Here is a 19,286-nt window from a genome sequence, read left to right on the forward strand (position 1 = left end):
TTCAGCTACAAGCTGATTGCTTAAGGAACTTCATTTTTACCGTCCTCAAAACTGTCACGTACCCAGGTATGTTTCCAAAGATGGAGTTCCAAACTTCTCTTTATTGACTGGTTATATTTTCAATTTAGAAATCCAGCAACCTGAGTGGTTTAGGAGCTGGTTTACTGAAATGATCCTAAACCTAATTATCCTTCTTTTCTCGAACAGGTTGATTCCATTCTTGTCACTATTTTCCTGCCTTCCAGTGGAAGGACTCCTCTGTATTTTCTTTTAAAGAATGCTGAGTCAAGTCCCAATCCTCCTTGAGACATCCTTTTGTCACTTGGCTTGCCTAACTACCTTGCAAGCTCTTCAGGGCAGAGACAGTCTCCAGTTTCTGTCTTTTCATAGAATAAATATGCCATGTGCCTACTTAATAGGTATTACCCAAATAGGAACCACATAATTATTAGCAATAGTACATTAAATATTTCTGTGTGAACTCAACTTACCCCGTTGCGTTCAGAGGAACTTTGTGCATATTTATAGTTAGTATTGCTTTGTGTGTCCCGGCCTGAAGTATACAAATACATTTGGGAAGTTGAGTCTCCTGAATAGGTCACCATTTAGTTACCTGTAGCTCAGAAACTCTGGTTACAAATCTTCATTAACCTGAACCTAGGCAGCATTTCTGAAGAAGGTTCTCTCAAGAAAATGTTTTCATGGTCATGTAAAATTCTCCCAAAATATGTTAAATATAAATCCCTTTGAAGAAAAAAAACTCTATAAATTAATAATAATTAGCTTTTTGAAAGCTCAGGGATTTACAAGCTTAGGTAGGCCTGTCTGATACATATGGCTGAGTTATGGTTAATGCACTCAAAATCACTTTTGTCACCACAGAGCCTCATGTTGCCCACGTATTGTCAGGAGCAGCCTGGGGAACACAGAGCTCACTAACATCTTGTAAGAAAAACATTTTGCAAGTTTGAGAAATACATTCAGTAGAAAATAGCATTAGTGATCCAGCAAGCAATGTATTTGGTCAAAGCTTTTTGGTCTCTCAGACACCTTTGAACGTGACAGCAAGCTGAACTATCATCACAAGTGATTTAGAAAAGCTTGGAGGATTGGAAGTTTTCTGTGTACTGTGTGTAGCTATTAGAAAATAAAATTTGGCAAAAGATTGGATTTCTCAGGATTTGTTCTGTAAATCAAACCAAAATCAGATTGAATCCTTAGAACAAAGGCAGCTATATTTTGCATTTGAATATAAAACCTATCAAGTGGGTGGTGGGGAGAGAATGGGTAAATAAATACAAAACCTCTTAAGGGTTTCTTTCTGGGTTGGTTTCAAGAATGTCCCACAAAACAGGTTTTCATGGTTGTATGGGGCAATGTGATGCCATTCAACTTTCTTTCCTTTCTTTAGAAATTCTGAAGAAACTGTTGAAAACAGCTTCTGGGCTTTTACTAAAATAGTTTCCAGAGATGAGGAAAATGAGAGAATGCATATACAATCTTAGACAAACGATCTGCTCATATATTGAAGCCTGGATTGTAAAATGACTGCTGTGCCTTCCAGAGAATGAATATTCAGTGCTTCCCTGCTGGGTTGGCTTTTCCTATTTGAACCAGCTACTGTTCTGCACTGTGATTCACTTGTTACCAAATTAAACTCTTTACACACATGGGAGATCCAACTTTATAAAGTCAAATTTTTGAAGTGCTTTCTGGTCAGCCACTGTGCCTGTCACAATCTTCATAACGCACTGAATTAAGTTTAAAATATCATCCATGTGTGTTTTTTTCTCTTGGCTGTTCAGCAGCCCTTCTGTACATCACGCATTTTTCTGTTGACACTACGTATCACTTAGCAACCCAGTGAAAGGCCCTATATGCATTGATTGCACACAATTGTCTTTATGGGGTGGAAGTGTTAAGTGAATAAACCCCCACGGGTGACCAGACGGTCATTCCTCTCATGTTGATAATCTGTTTACATCAAAATATTGTTTACTCAGCTCTCTGATCTTCAGGAATTTACATGAGGCTGAAAGAATACAGTTAACTCCCCACATTCTGACACACAAGTATGAGCTGTATTTACGTTCTCAGAGATGGATAGATTAAGAAGAGGAGGATTGTTTTGTCTTTAACTTAGCTCTCCCAAATAAAGCATTAAAATGCATTTGACAGTTAACCACAGATGATAATGCAATCTTTATGCTGTGGTTCCCATCATAATGGAGAAGTTACAAGGCTGTCACTACACCATAAAGAAAGAATCTTTCCTGCAGTCTTAGTGCTGTCTTTTCTGCTTTCCTCTTTGTAAGCACTGTTACCGAATTACCTTTGGAGAAGTTTGATGGTTTACACTTATTTTTCTATACAGAGTGAATAGCTGAACTTTTAAAATGAGCTACAGTGTTCTCCCCAGACATTTTTCCTCACCATAAGGTAGTCTAAAGAGACAAAAATTATTTTAAACTCCCGAGGTTTGGGGTTGGGTTTTTTCAGTTTTGTTGTGCTTATTTTATCCTTACTAATTACTGGGGGGGAGGCGGGGGGTGTCGTGTGGTGTGGTGTGCTAAACTGAAGAAAGACACTTCCATTGTTTTGTTTGTTTGTTTGTTTGACAAAGATGTAACTTTTAATGCAAACATTTATTTTCTGAGGGCTTTGGAAACTCAATAGAATAGTTTAATAGTTTATATCATAAAGAAAAAGAAAGAGTAAGCAATTTTGAACCTTTTTTGCCAATTTGGACAATTTTGAAAGATTGGGATGAAAAACCCTCCACTTTGAAAAGATTCCATAAACACGTACCCTGAAGTAGGTGAAATGGCAGGAAAATTGCAATCTGCTACTGTGAAGTTTTTCCATTTTTTGTTATTATTTGTAAAGGTCATACCATAGCATCTGTCACATTAAGTAAAATAAGTTTAATTGTATTAAGGGAGCCAGTTATATCTGCATTTTCTGTCTGTTTTTTTCCAAGTAGCAAAATATTCTAGTCTGAATCTTTATAGTCCCTTCAAGTAAAGATTTTTTTTAAAAGATGGTTTGCTGGAGAAGCATGATAAGAACTTTAACAGGGGTTTGGAAATTACTGCTATACCACATAGTAGCTGCGCTGGCAACACAGTTTAAGAATTTTGAGTTTGTGAAATGAGAGCTGGGCCACACACATGTGCATGTCTTACTACAATGTGTGTTTTCTGAAGTCAATTTAAATCAATCTTTGCAAAGTCTGAAGAATAAATGATCTGGATTTCTCATTATGTTCCCCATCTTGCTCCCATTGAAGTCCGTACATCCAGTCCTAGTCTACTGAAGAGAATAGTCCTTTTGAATCAAATTGATCCTTAGGGAAGTCAATGGAGTTATGCCAGTGATTAATTTGGCCCATTAACTTCAATGAAATTTCTCAAGTGAGGAAGGCAGTGAGAATTTGACCCAGTGATGAAATTCTCATTGCCTTCAGCGAGAGCAGCGCTGAACCTGGTGTAGTTCAGCCCACTGAACTGGGATGGAGGGACACATACAGGTATGTGACTGCTCTGGAATATAGGGTGATGGGCAGAGGAGGGGGCTACAAGCCAAGTCCCTCCTAATGGCTTTCAGATAAAGCTAGTTTTTATATGCTGGAAGATAAAGTTGATAAATTAATTTTTGGCACAATCACCTAAAAACTCTGTCTTTTTTAACATTAACTAGGAAGCTGATAGCTGTTGCCTAGTTCTACAGCTAAATGAATGGCCGATTCTATAAACATTTCACTGTTACAAGTTGGATTTTTCACAGCATTAACTTTAACAACATGGGTGTTTGCTGTGGAATAAAACTTTAAATTGATGTTTTGCCATTTTGCTAGGTAAAACAAGTGAGAAAATAAAATGGAGCTGGAATTATGATGGATTCTCTGGTAAAATTGTCTTCTGATACATAGGGGCTTGTTGAAAATTAATTGAGAAAGCCATAAGAAAATAACCATTATTGTTTCTTAGGATAGCTTTCCATTTTTACAGCATGGTGAGTTTTGTGTATATCTTTATTAATTCTGTAATAAAACCAGTTACTCTTAGGTATCCTGTATTGGTTTAAAATATAGGTTTTTTTCTAAAATCTAATTTACTACAAAATATTGACTTCTCATCTCAAAAACTGTTGATCTCATGGGAATGCACTTGAAAATGCTAGGAGCAACTTAGAAGAACTTGTTTTTCTTGCAATCTTCTAAAAAACTAATTTGTATTTCTTTTTAATTGAAAAGAAGCCAGATTTAGATCCTTATTTTCATGTGTTTAAAAGTTTGATAGCTCAAGCCAAACATTTCCAAGGCTTTCTTTATAAAAAATTAATTAGTAAATGGCACTGCTTCCCTGAAGAGGCAGTTTTTAACATACTGTAGGTGATGCTGTTTGTCACTTCCATTCCACCATGTTCAGTCACTGTTTTTTAAAATCATTAAATAGGGTGGGGGGCTGTGTGTGACCAAACATAAGGACTCTGAACTGTGTGTAGTGAAGGTATGTGGTAAGGAGCAGTAATGAAATTTCTGAACCTTTATCTGGATTGTGCTGCCTTGTGCTTTATCGTAAACCCTCTCTCAACCTATAATATCTTTGTCTGCCTCCGTATTTTTTTTCCGTTCTGACAAAATTCCAGGCCTTCTGAGTCTAATGATGTTGACATATTAAAATGGTAGGGAGAAGAATGTGAACTGAGCCCCTCCTTTTAGCTAAATGTTATCTGCTTAGACTAATATTGCAATTGCCACCCACTGACATAATTTGTTTCACAGTCACAGCCTGGCAGCATGAATCAAATGTTGACATTCTAATTTCATGCACACATGGGTGTTTGGCTGAGCAGGCCTCAGCCTCTGAGCCATTCACGCCATACCTGTGTAAATCAGGCAGACAAGGCCTTTTCACAGCCGCCCAAAGGGAAGTTGCTACCTTCTTGCAAAGTACTGGGGCTAGTTAAAGCTGTACAGCTCTTTGTTTTCCCGCAGGAGCTGGTAACTTCTGTGACTGTACTAGTAGGCTGGACAGGCACGTTTACAGGAAGGGGTTTTATTCAGTGTGTCTAACGGATTTTTCTCCTCATTCCTGTATGGGATAGATGGTTTCCTTCTCAAAACTGTTTAAATGTTTCTATCTTAACTGTTTCTGTCCAGGTAGCTTAAATGCAAAAGCTGGTACGGCTTTGCTCCGGGAGCTGAGGCCCATTAATGATTGGTGTGAAGATGTTTCACCGAAGTGCTTCAGTTCTGATTCCAAGCAGCCACCACCCAGGCTAAAACGAAATTCAGCTTCGATATGCACCTAATCTTTGAGCGCTTTGGCCAGAGAGAAGACTACAGACAGCTTCTGACACCCACCTGCCAGAAACTGGTCAGAGGTTATAAGGCTTAAATATTCTTCTCCTTTGTCCTTTTAGTCTTGTAACTTTTGTCCCTGGGACTAGTGCAAGGCTGTCATCCCAAAGAGGAAGAGAGGATGTGACGTGGCTGGGGTTAGGTTGCCTTTGCTACAGGAAGGGAGAAAGGTGCGGCTGGCACAGAGCGCTTGAGGTGAGCTGCGGAGAAGGCCGAGGAAGCTGCCATTTCTGGCAGGGACTGCTGCCTCCTGTGGCCTCTTTCTTCTGTCACAGCAGAAAGCCTGGCTTTTTGTGGCTCTTGCATGGCCAGAGTGGGCTGCCTTAGGGATAGCCCTGGCTGTCTGCTGTGCCAGGGAATGGCCTACTTTGCCGGCAGCTCGCTCTGAAGAGACCTGCTTCCCACTTCAGTAAGTATGAAGTACAATCCTGAGCCTTTCTTGGTATAATCATGGCAAAGTCAGCCTCAGAAACCTAGCTTTTCATTGCAAATACAGTTAAAATCTTGCAAGTATCAAAACCATGGATTTTTCTGTCTCTGTTTTGTAGTTTTGTTCTGCTTCCATGCAAAATACAGTTATTTGTAGTGAAAGAGCAGATTTATTTTGCTTTAGAGAAAGTCTTTTGTTTTTCTTGAAAGGCACCCAGAAGTCACGGCAAAGCCAGAAGAATGGCTTTGAATAGTTATTCACAGATCTAGAGGCACTCCACAATGGCACATCTAAGAAACGTTCCCAGAGCTTCATGGTGGAATCGCTGAGAAGGATGCCGAAGGAGTTGCTGTAGGGCTTGGTGGCACCTGATTATTGAACACAGCAAACCGTCAAACATAAAAATACTTGCTTGCTGCTTTTGCAATTTTGTGTGTGTTTGGAAGCTTTGAAAGATCTGGATTGTTATCAAGTCCTGATGAGAATAACGGGTTGTCATGAGCCATGTGACACTCCTCGGTTTCAATTCATTGTGGTCCAGAACAGACTGTGGCCAGAGTCCAGTGCTTCAGCTTTGGCATCCCTGGATCAGAGGAGAGTGTTTAGCCCTGGATCTGACAGGAGTGCCATGAACTGAACTGTGTAAGGATAGTAACATATACAGATCTCTTGTCTTCTGGAAGGATTCCAGACGTGTTTTTCAGACTGTGTATGTACAGCCCACTGATACGCTGTCTACACTGAAATGGAAGGCAGGATCTAGTTGGCATGTGCAATACTGCAGTAGTGGAAAGGGAAGAGATTTTAGCCAAGACACTTGGACAAGTCCTTGTGTCTGAGATGTGCCAGATCTTTAAAGTTCATTCAGAGTGAAAAGAAACTTGTTTTTTTAGTCCAAAAGAATGACACTCAGTAAATTGTGCAGAAGTGAATTTATCTCCCTGAGAAGGATGGAGGGCTGAGTAAACCCTGCTGGTATCAGATGTGCTGTTTCAGGGACGTGCGAAGATTTCAAACTGGAAGCTTAGTGTGCAGAGCTGTTCATAGCACAGCTCCTGCTCAGCCAGTGGCCTTGCCAGAAGCCCTGGCTTTTCTTTCACCGTTTTTGCAGCAGCTCACAGGAGTATTTTCTTTAGTTTTGATGAATGTTGTTTGCATGCCCAGAGCTGTGTAGTCCAGCCTCAGCTGGGGCTTTTTGCCTTCCATCAGTGGAAATTCCATACAAGGAACCAAATACAGGCTTTTATAGGTAGCAGCTTCCCCAATTCACATTCCTATGGATCACATGGCTCAGTCTGAATTTTTTTTGATAGTTACATGATTTCAATTGTGCTTATTGGCAGAAAAGTCTTTGTATAAAAAAGACCCAAGACAAATTATTTTTTCTTTCTTAACATGTGTGCCAGCTTATCTCCTTTTAAACAATGTACTCAGTATGCAGGGCATCTGAGAGTTTGTGTTTATGTTTAGTCAATGATGCAGTTTCTGCACAGTTGGGGTTACCTGAACTGGGCTCAATTTCATGTTTTACATCATCAGGAGTATAAGAAGTCAGCAAGTAATATGGAGTATTATCCAGCCTCTCTAGCACTGAAAGCATTGAGCAGAGCCTACTCTGAACGAGTTTCAAGAATCTGGCAAGATTCAGTATCAGCAGTTAGAATAAAATAGTCTTTTGCTAGGAAAAGGAAACAAACTGGATGTGGATGGTGCAATGGGTCTGGCTGATAAGTTGCGATATGCTTTGTCTGTCAGCTCCCTGTCGTCGTATTTCAGACTCTGGACATACTGGGTGTTTTTGTGGCAACCTACAACTTCCCAACCTCCCTGTGCTTGTATGCATTTAACAGAAGGAAAAAACCCAGGCTAATATTCTTGATACTCTCTCTGCAAGGCAATATGTCAGCATTTATATTTCTCCCAAGAGGCATTAGTGGGTTTTTTGGACTCCCTGTGGTCTCCCCTATGCTCTGAAACAGCCCTCTGGCTTGCCCTTGGGACTTCCTTTTCCCAAATAAAGAAACAAAGTATTGAAGGGACCCACTCCTCTTCTCCACATCCTCTACATATAAGCAGGCAGGACTCCTGGAGTTGAGGTTCATTACTGACAAGCTGCCCTACCCCTGCCCTTTCAAGGCTGGCAGGTGTCAAATGTCATCTATGCGTAGACTTGCCCACTTGACCTTGGCCTTGCAGGAGATTTTATCAGTGATTTGCTAAGCAAAAAATAATATGGATTTAGTTTGGTTGGGGTTTGTTTTTCTTTCTCACTGATTTATTTATTTATTTGTTTGTTTTCAGCCATCTGGTTAGGCCAGAAGGAGAGGGCTGGAAGGGAGAATTTTTTGGTTTGGATATTTTTGAATAATGAGAACCTGGCAGTGGAGCTGCGTGAGCATCTCTCAGAGAAAAAGCCTTATCAGCTGGCAATCTGCTGTATAGTTCCTGATGCTGGCTGGTGTCTTACCAAACTGCAACCAAAATAATGAGGAGTGAGTTTTAGATTGAACTTTAAAATTCTTTGAGAAAACCAAGCTGTAACTTGCAGCATTTCTGCCTGCTTAGGTAAGGCAAACAGAGGGAAAGAAGGGTTAAAATAATGTGCTGCATAGTCATGTTGCTGAGTGGGCATAAGGAGACAGCTCCCCAGGAACACTGTAAAGAAGCCTGCGGTGGTCTACAGACCACTCTGGGTATCATTGCGTTCCTGCGTGAGAAAGCACACGGCAGAGAGAGATGCAGGCACATACACCAAGGATAAGGTTAGAGCAAATGAAACCTGAGAGTTGATTGAAGTATTTCAAATCTCTTCAAAGATTTTTTTGTTCCATCAGGTCGAACATATAGCATCGGGATTAGAGAACATTATCAGCTGGGCCAACCTCCTAAATCAATTAGGACTTGAAGGGCTTAGTAGCACATTTAGAGGGGCTTAGTGGTAAATTCTGTCTTATTATTTCCATTGAAGCGGCAGTAGTGAATGTGAGAGAGGCAGAGATGGTGTCTGTGAAAGAGAGGAGGAAAAAGCAGCAGAAAGCAAAAAAATAAAGTAGAGAAAATAGTTAAAATACATGCCCGAGAATAAAAGGACATGATGATGTTATTTGACCATCTTCTTCACAAAAGCTTATGTCACTGGGAGCAATTTGAATTATATCTATTGGCTTCAATTTCTTTAGAATTTGGATAAGAATATAATTACCTCCTTTCATGCAATGCTGGGTGTGACTGCTTTCCTCTCCAAGAAGGGTTGTGCCATGACTGAAATGAAAAATCATTGCTATTGCTACAGAAAACTCCATGTAACTGTGTGCCTCTCCTGTTAGTTAACAGAAGCCAAACTTTTTTTGCAGGAGTATTACGTATATTTGCTAAGTTGTAAGCTGCTAAGGGCAGGTTTACAGTGATGGGAAGTGATAAACACCCTTGGCAGGCTCATTGGCTTGGCCAGCATCAACACTGCTGTACTGTATCTGGACTTTAGCTGAGTCATGAACAGCCAGCCCGAGTGCATCTGGACTGATCCCCCAAAACTTGTGGTGCCAAGGTTAGCACTGGCAGAACCATCTCCAGTGTCTATAGCCTAAGTCCAGCAAGCTGGTCATTTTCTAATGCTGATACATCTCTTTTAGAAATAGAGACACACTCAGCCTGGAAAAGACACACAGAGGAAGTGTAAAGAAAATTAAAATGTCACAAGGTTAAAAAAAGTAATGTCTGGATCTCAGGATGATGGGTGTGTTCTTTATAGTAGAGAAGAAGCGAGTTTATGAGAGAGTGTTATGTTTGGCACTGTCCTTTAGGCCAGCAGGGTTGCATATTTTATTAAGCATGCCCACCTTGAGCATCTAATCGTTTATGCAAGGAGTTGTGTTCTCAGATACCTGGGAGTGAACTTACTACATCCTTTCTAATCCTTTATTCTTATGTATGTAAGACTCCTCAAGACTGACATGTGCATTAAAGTAGGCTAAGTTGCTGGTTCCTTTCCAAGTAGCACAGAAGCCAAAAAAATCCAAATATTCAGATGGAAATATGATTCTGGTGTAGTTAAGAGTATGAATGCAAATATTTCTGGAAGGAGTTTCCTGAGATTTGAGCAAGTTTACATGCCTTTGATAGTGGCAAAGTATGTCCTTAGAGAGCCAGGTTACTGTGACCTTCTGACCTTGTCTTTCTTAACTTGAACTTTATTCTTCTTATAAGGATAACTTGTAGCAATTTCAAAAGCTCTTAGTAACTGGTGAGTAATGTGGCCTCTTGCCCCCCCTCCCAGCTCTAGCCAAAAAAATTTCTGTGTTTCAAGATTAAAAATCTTAAAATAAAAATAACTCCACCCTTCCTTTTATGTAGTTCCTTGTCTGGAGAATATCTTTAATTTTTGTGTGTACTTTGAGCGTAGTAGTTAAATTTAAGATGGTAAACAAAAATTTCAAGCGATGGATTAAAAAACCCTAGTTCTGTATTCTATCCACTTGTCTTCCCTTTGTCCTTAATCTTGATTTGCCCTGTAGGTTAGTCTTATCATAAAGACAGTATGAATGACTGTCTCAGCGCCTTTCCTCATTAATGCTGCAGAAAATTGATGAGTAGATCTCTGGAACTGTGGATTTTTTTGGCAAGAATTATAGCCCCTATTTATTTTGGAGGGACCCATGTGGCTTTCAAAGTAAATATGTGTTAAAATTTTCCCCCAAAATAAACAGTACAAGTAATTGCTTGATATATGAAGTTGACATTTGAGCTTTGTGATTTGCTATGATATGTAAAAATCTAATTTCCTCTTTGGAAAGATGCTACTGCAAAATTGTAGGTAAATTAAAATCAGTGGTTTATTCAGAAGGTGAGTAATAGACTCTGTTTTAATATATCAATATTTATTCTGCAGCTTCTCAGGTCTGCCCAGATACGTGCCATCTAATGCTAAATGTATGCTTGACAGTGATATTACCTTTGTTTGTAATTGGAATGGATAAAGATTGATGTAAGTGTCTTGCATACTCACTCTAGACAGGATTTGTAAATAGCATCGCTCCAGATACATACTGAAAGAACATACAGGAGTTTCACTCTAAGCATTATACTCACTCGTCTGTTTACTTACTTGATGTTAGGCACTCAAATAAGCGTACTTGAATTCTACAAATCAGAGGATGAAGTGTAATTTTTTAAGTTTAATGAAGCTGTGTCTGCTATTACATCTCTGCCTTGAAGGAATCTGTTGGATAAGTACTATATTCATAGTTGCTTCTATTTGTGCATCTTTTTTTAATTAAACTTGAAATAGACTCCAAGAAAGAGAAGTATGTGGCTTAATACATTGAGCACCCTTTGACACACTGAGCTGCCCAGCGAATTGACACTGATAAAGCTTTGGACACATGCCACGTTATTAAAAGTAATGGGAGTGAACTAGATGGCAGTGCTGTGGTGAGTAGGAGGGGATGACAGGTTCTGAAGGGAAGCCTTATGCTCTTTTAAGGGCATAAGCACCTCAGGAAAAATGTTCCAACAAAAAGATAGCTCGAAAACAGCTAAATTAATGGAACTACTCTGATTTTTCAGGAGGAGATCTGGCTGCAAAGCTAGAAGCAATCAAAAAAAACTTAATAATAAAATCAATAAAATCTGTCATGATTTTATGTCTTACAGTTTGTAATAAGGTTCAACAGTATAATTATGACATCCATACTGATTCACTGTAGAAAACCTATTGCTCTGCTTTTGTTCTTCAGTTGGATAATTTTGCTGGCTAAACCATTTAGTTGCTTCCCCAAAGTCTGAATGTCTGAACAATTGACTTTGGATCATACTCTGAGTTTGGGTATTACTGAGTAATATACAATTCAAGTGTTCTATTATTATGTGGAAGTAAGAGAAAACTTATTTAAATTTGCCTTTAGTTTTAATAGTATTTCATGAAAATGGAACATCTGTGGTTTGAACCTTGGCTCTAGTGAAATTAATTTCTCTCTGTAAAGCAGTGATCTCTTTGTATATTTGCATGTATTGAGCAGGACTCCAGTTTAACAGCAGCAAACTAGATTATAAAATTTGCTCGCCCTCTGACCATTTTTTTTGTCAAGAAAAATTTTCACAAATACGCTTTTTCAAACTCACTTGAGAATTTTTGCATTTTGGAAAAATAAATGTGCTATCATTATTCTAAGAGATATTTGTATCCGTTGTTCACCACTTAGTATTAGAAATGTGAGTTTTGTCAGGTGATTGTGATTGGTCTTAGAAGCTGGACACTTCTGGTGTTCCTGTTTCTTTTTTCGATGGCAAAACTTCATACAGGTGAATTTATGCAACCATGTCAACATGTGACTGAAAATTATTTTCCTCCACCATTTTGACTTCATTAAAATGTACTTAGTCTGAGTTATCTGAATATTTACAGAAAAGAGAATAAAAGGTCAGAAATATGTAGCACAAATAATACATTTGTTTTAAAATTTGCTGCACTTTTCTGGCTGGCATTTCTCTATTACTATATATTCCAGAAGTCTTGACTAAATCTTTATAGCCACAGATTTCTGCAGCCTGTTTTTTTAGTGATTATGGGACCAAGCCTTACCTGAGTGATATTGGGAGAAGCTAGAGGGACTCCCATGTGAATGGAGTATTCTGATCCAAAGGAAAGCAGATTTTTGTTGGCTCTAGTGAGTTCATTTCAATCAGTATAGATTCAATTTCCTTAAGAGCAAAATATAGCCTGTCATTTGCCAGCACTTTCAGTAAGATTGAGTCCTGGCCTTCCATACTACATCAATTAGTTCTACAGGACAACTCTTATTAATTCATATTCCTACTGTGAGTGTGGTAGTGGAAGATGTTTGAGCCAACACTTGGATTGTCATTTAAAGCCGTGGAGTAGGTTCCCTAAATAATAGTTAACCGTGTAGAGGAAGTTCGCTTATTGGCTATTAATACACATGAATACAAGGGAAAGCAAATAAAGATTATTTGGTGATACAGACCACAAAACAAACATTTGATTTAGTATCATGCATGCATTTTGGAGCAAAAATCCTACTGCAGATAATACTTCAGAATGGCTTAGTTTTGCAACTAAAAATAAAAAAGCATATGGAGGTGATTACATAATCTTTTATATTTAAGAGCTACAAAGTCTCGTGCTTGTCTGTTTAGAAAAGAAGTTGGCATGTGGATAGGACAGTGCACAAAGACCTGGTTTCACTTCCAGCTGCAGACTTCACGTGTTACCTCAGACAAATGCCTTTAGTTTTGCGCTGTTGCTGGAACACGAACATAATACCAGGCAGCAAAAACCAGGTGTAAGTTTGAAGGAAGGAAAACACACATTCGGCATTCTGCATTAGACCTAATCCAAACCCCATGCACTTCAAGGAGTTTTCCCACTCAGGCAACAGTAGAAATGACCAAATCAACCACAGATTTTTTTTCGAAGGCTGGAAGTATGAAGGCCTCTTAGTGTGGGTAGAGGCTAGGGAGAAGTGTGAGAGCCAACAAGGCAAATGTGTTGACTCGACAAAGACAGTTGGGGGAAATTATCTACCTGTGTAGCAGCTAATGAGTTACTGAGTAAGGGAACTCTCTTCCATCAAAGTGAAATTTGTATTTCAGGCACATTGGTTCAGCTGGCCTTTGACAAGGATGAATATTTCTGATGTTTTCCAGTTATGAATAGGCAGGCTGCAGCCAACCCATCTGCCCTGCTGTTAGAAGGAAATATTCAAGGAAGAAAAAGTGGCACATAGAACATTTTTCAGAGCTTTGGACTGCAGGTCTCGCAGAGCCCTACAACTTTACTTCTACCTCCTCTCACTCCATGAGATCTTTCCACTCTGACCAACCCACTTGGCCTCCCACCCTGTGCCTTAAAGCTGAATTTGTGCTGCAAGTCAATGAAGATGTGAACATAGTTCCTGTGAAGCAGCTATCCCACCTTACTCCACATATCAATAACTACCTGCCTGTGTTCTATAGCTTTTCTTAAGTATACTTAACTGACTGCTGTCTGAAAGAGGATCTGGAGCTAAAAAGGTCTTTGGTCAAACCTGTCTTCTTGCTCTTACCAGAAGACTTTGGGGCCTTGTCTTCTGGCACAAAACTTTACAATTCCTCTGCCAGAATGACAAATCCTTTCTAAGACATCTGGCTGTCTTGCTGGTGTTATATCTCTATCCCCAAACACTGAGATCCTATTATCACAAATCTGCCTGACATCCCTGTGTCTTTTCACAGGATCCACAAGTTACAGGCCTGGCTTTGACATATGCATACGAGAGCAGAACTCTGTGTCACAAGGACACTGTAGTGTTGTTCAGGACTTGAATTGCAGGTCCCCTGGGGCTTAGCAGGGGTGTCACTCATGAAGGAGCATAGCAGTATAGCTCCAATTTAACAATTTGTATATAAAGGAGCTGATTCACTTTGCTCTGTGGAACAGATGCTTACAGCTGCTTAATGCTCAATGGATTGTAACAAGGTTAGTAAAGTCTTCAGTAGTAATAGCAGCTCAAGGGACTATTGATCCTTTTGTGGACACCCTCAGTAATGCTGGCATGATGGCATATGTAGGCACACTATGAACTGAATCCTGCTGAAAGTGCATCAAAATAAGGTGTCTTGTGTTGTTTTGTTCTTTCTTGGTCGCGTCAGATTCCTGATATCGTTTGCAGTGAGGTCATGCAACTGAAGAGATACCAGTCTGGAGAAAGAGGCAGGAACTGGAAGAAGTAGGTAGTGGAAAAGCAATAGGTCAGCGTGCTGTGGAAGTTGCTGACTTTGGATTGTGAAGCTATACCTTTGAGGCTTGTTGTTTTGGAGGCTTTTTCTACATTTGCTACGTGGTGAAAATTTTCAGGGGAACCTTCCTTCAAGCCAAATCCTTGCTGCAAACTGCACATATGTCATAACAGATTCTGTGTTCCGGTAACTGAAGAGGACAAGGGACATTTACTTGTATCCTTCCTTAAGAAAAGAAAAAAACAAAAAACAAAACCCCAAACTTTCATCCTACTGGGTAGGCAGCATTTTATGAAGAAAATTTAAGAAATTAATTAACTATAACAGAATTTCACCTCTTTAACCTTAGCTCTTGAGCAAACCTGAGCTAAATAAACATCTGACCATTCAATCTCTTTCACTTAAGGTTAACTTGAGTTTATTATTCAGGCTACTGCCCTTGTGTATTAGGCAAAGCATAAATTATGCATACTAATTACCTTGGATGGGGCATGACTTTAATGAATTCTTTTAATTAAACTGCAACACAGTGGTTTTGTAGAGGATGGTCTATATTTCATCCTTAAACTATGTAACCTTCATCTTTGTCTGGAGAGATCACACATTTGAGTTGGTTTAATTCATTTAAGTATTATATACAAAGAGCAACCTACCCTTGCTATCACTGGGAAATTTGAAAAACGTTTGTGTTCTGTTGAAGTTATGTTTCTGGCAGGAAGGCAAGGGCCAATGTACAGGAAAAGGAAAGACAGTCTTGAAGGAATGAAGTTAAAGGATGGCGTAGTATTGGTAATTTCCAAAACAAACACAAGTAGATCATTTCCCAGGACATCTCACTTACTTGGCATTTTATGTTAGTGGTAAAGGAGCAGAATTATCTGGGTCCCTAGTGTGTTCTTTTGAAGTGACTTTGGCTTCTTAAAAATGGCCAGGTCACAACAACTCAGTGTTACAGTTACACTATTACCTGGACAGAATTTGTCCGTAGTGGCAGCACTAGTAGCTTACTAGCAGGAGTAGCAGTCGAGACTAAATGATTCATTTGACTCTGATTCTTAAAAGCAAAGCATGGTAATTGCCCCCTCTCAATTACTTTGTCCTTGGCCCCGCATGTGAAATCTGGAAATGTATGTGCCTTTTCTCTTTTGCCTTCTGCTGGAGTTTATTATTTTGTTCTTGTTATTTACCTGTTCTTGGCAGTTTTGAGGCTTCTGTGGCTTCCCAGACTCCAAGGAATAAAAATGGTCATTGGATGTGCATCAACTGTCAGACAAGCTAACCGCTCGGTTAAAAAGAAGCATGGTGGCTGTTGATAGTGGATTTATGAAGGAAAATAGCAAAGGTTGCTGGTCTTGACATCTGTTCTATTCCATCTGTCCAGGTCATCTTCCTCCAGGGTCCATATAAAACGTAACTGCAAGGTGTGTTCCTGGTCAGTCACACTGGTACATTTGTGTCCTCTTTCCCTGTAGATCTAATATGGTATTGTGTCCTTCCCTTCAAGCTCACTGTTTGGTTGTTTGCTACTTGTGCACCAGCCAAGGTGTACTTCGCCAGAAGTAAATGGGAATTTTCTATTTTAAATTCACTGTTTGCAGGTAGTTTCATCCAGCTCATGCTTGTCCTTTGGTCCCACCATCACTGTTTCTTTGGTGTTGTTTCTTCATTGTTGCTTCCTCTGAGAGGAATATCTGTCCTATACAGTTATTTGTGTAGTTATCTCCTACCACAGAAACCAATTCCAGTGATATGTATGGGAAGCAACTTGGTGAAAGGCCCTTCCAACCCAAACCACTCTATGATTCTATGAAGAGAGGAATAGTCATGCCCCTATGCATTCAGTGCATCCAAACTATTTTTACATGTTTACACACTATTTAATCTGAGGTGTGATATGAAAAGAAATGGCCAATGTACTGTATATGTGACATCAATCTAACTTTTAAGATTTGTTTAAATATTTTGTGCTGGACTCTGTTCTTAGTTTTCTCTGAGGTCTTCTGTGGCAACAGCTGAATTTAACATTTTGTAATAGAAAGCAAAGTCTTCAGTTACTGTGAAAATGAGTTAAAATGCTTGTGTTCATAATATGTGACCAGTTTTATTCCACATAGACAGAGCCAGATTTTAGAAACTTGAAAAATATTTATTTGCTGGCATGCAAATGTTGCATCTCTCTCTATCTCCTGTTTGGGGAATTCATTTTAATATGCACTTTGGAACAAATTTAATCTCATCTGCACTTCCTTGGGTGAATCTACAGTTTAGGCTTTGCTCTTCGTTGCAATGATTCCTGTGTGACTTCAGTCATTCCTTGATGCCGTTATTTGCCATGGGCTTGTCTTCCTCACGGTGCCTGCAGGCTGTGCTCTTATATAGCATATGTTTTGACAAGCCATCTGGTTTCAATAGGTTTCCCAAGCATCCGCCTTCTTGCAACCTGTCTTTTTGGCAGCCACCAGTGCCTACAAACCCTCTGTCTGGCTTGCTTCGTGGGTCAGAGATTCTTATTTTAGCATGGAAGTGTTAACACATGTGATGAAGCAGCTTATGGAACCAATGGGACATTACTGGTATGAGGAAAGGGATTGAAACCAAAGGAGTCAGCACAGTTCCCATGAGTCCCCCTGACATATACGGGTGAATGAAATGGGTTTAGCCTGCCTTCTATCTGGGCACAATGCCATCCTAACATAAGGTTCTCGGCACCAACAACCAAGAACCCATGTACAGCATGTGTATCAAAGGTATTTGAAGACAGCATTGCTCCAAGGGGCTAATTCAACAGTGGCATATCTTACACTTGCACATCTTATCATCAGAGAAGTTGGTCATGACTCCTGCAGCTTTTTTAACCCTCACAAAAGAGAAGAGTTAGCAGAATGAAGAAAATTGCAACCCAAATGTTTTCCTTTCTGCAAATTGTCATGGAGAATCAGCTAAAAAGTTGTACTGCTGGGTTACAAAATGGGTACTAAGCAGATCAGAATCTATAAGCAGAAATAAACAAAAAAGCATGGTTACATACCAAGTTATTTAGAATTAATAAAAGGTTAATTTCAGCAGTTATTGCATATCTTCAGCAGTTTGAATGGGAGAATAGTACTGGGGGAATTTTCCTCTCTGCTTTCTCTGTTGCAACATAGTGAAATTACACTATTGCTGGTACTCTTGAGCTAGTTGAAAGTTAGCATAGAAATACTACTCACACCTCCCTGTTGCAACGTATTCTAAAATGGTGTTGTAGTTTGGATCATCCTACACACTGAATATGCACTTGGGCATATCATATGCATGAAAGAGATGAATGTGCATTCTTCTTCTTTAAACTTTCAAATTTCTAAACCTCTGCTGGCCAGAAATTAGTTGTCCTATTCTTTGACTTGCAATGATATAGAAAGAAGATACATGTAAAAATGAGACCAGTTGTTGTATCAAACAAATGATTTCTGCTTTGCCAGTTCTGTGACAGAGAGTACCTATGCTAGGCTCAGTAGTTATTTCACCTTCATGCAGGGTAGACAGAGAATAGCTTAGCCAAATCCGATGCTTTGGCTTCTAGACTGATAATCTTCTAGTTCTGAGAGAGCAGCCCTTCACAGTTTCTTGATGGACTTTCCAGCTCTGGAACCAATCACACTAGTAATTCTAAAATTAGCCTCAAAAATGTAATTTGGGATCAAAGGAGCTGTCTGTCCATTTGGTTATAAACCTCAGCTGTAAAATTGAACTCTAATTTTAAAGGCAGTAATGGGGAGATGGACAAAGCCTGTAACAGGATACCTTTTTGGAGAGAATCTGAGAACTGGAGGTGAGAGTTACCTCCTAGGAATTGAAATCTAAGACTAAAGCTTTAGAATTGTCTTTGAAATTATGGTTCAAGCCTTACATAATAGTTTGGTTTCTGTATCAATATAATTGATGGAATTCTTTCAATTAACATACAGCTTTTATCTACCAGCATTTATTGGTGACAGCTTCATGCCTCTTGTTTCAGACAGTTTGCTCCCTGAAAAAATTGACACATCAGAAGCTTTATAACGTAGCTGGTCCAGGTGTCAGAGTCCCAGGGTGATGTATTACCTGCTGTGGAAAGCTCATTCCCAAATTCCTGTAGAAAAGGTTAAATTTTTTGTTGCTTTTTCAACAGTAATTCATTCATCAGTGGCAAAATTCAAGATCAGTTTGGCTACCATCACTTCAAACTAGGCAATTTGCTATGTTCTTTCCACTTTGGATTCAGGTTGTAAATCAAAGAGTTCCTCTTTCGGAATCTTTAGCCCTTTAGCAAGGGATGAAAGAGCTATTTTAAGAATTCTCTAGAAATGACCTCATTTGTTTGAAAGTAAAGATATTGTAAACTCTATGTGCTTGTAAACTGCTTCTCTCGTACCAAACAAACATAAGTATGCAGACTACCTTCTGACAAGTCTGGAATGTCAAAAATAGTTAATCCCAAGCTTTCTGTGATCGGCAGAAATATGCATATGTGATAGGCATCTGCAGTCCCCCAAATAACTACTTTTTTCCTTTTGTGTCTTGTATTAATGCTGAAAGTGACACGTGGTAGTGAAGTGGTATGGTGGGTTGACCTTGGCTGGTCACCAGGTGCCCACCAAGCTGCTCTATCACTCCCTTCCTCAGCTGGACAGAGGAGAGAAAATATAGCAAAAGGCTTCTGGGTCAAGACAAGGACAGGGAGAGATCACTCACCAATTACCGTCATGGGCAAAACGGACTCAACTTGGGGAAATT

Source organism: Haliaeetus albicilla, chromosome 12, assembly GCF_947461875.1.
Source record: "Haliaeetus albicilla chromosome 12, bHalAlb1.1, whole genome shotgun sequence".
In the NCBI taxonomy this organism is placed as follows: domain Eukaryota; kingdom Metazoa; phylum Chordata; class Aves; order Accipitriformes; family Accipitridae; genus Haliaeetus; species Haliaeetus albicilla.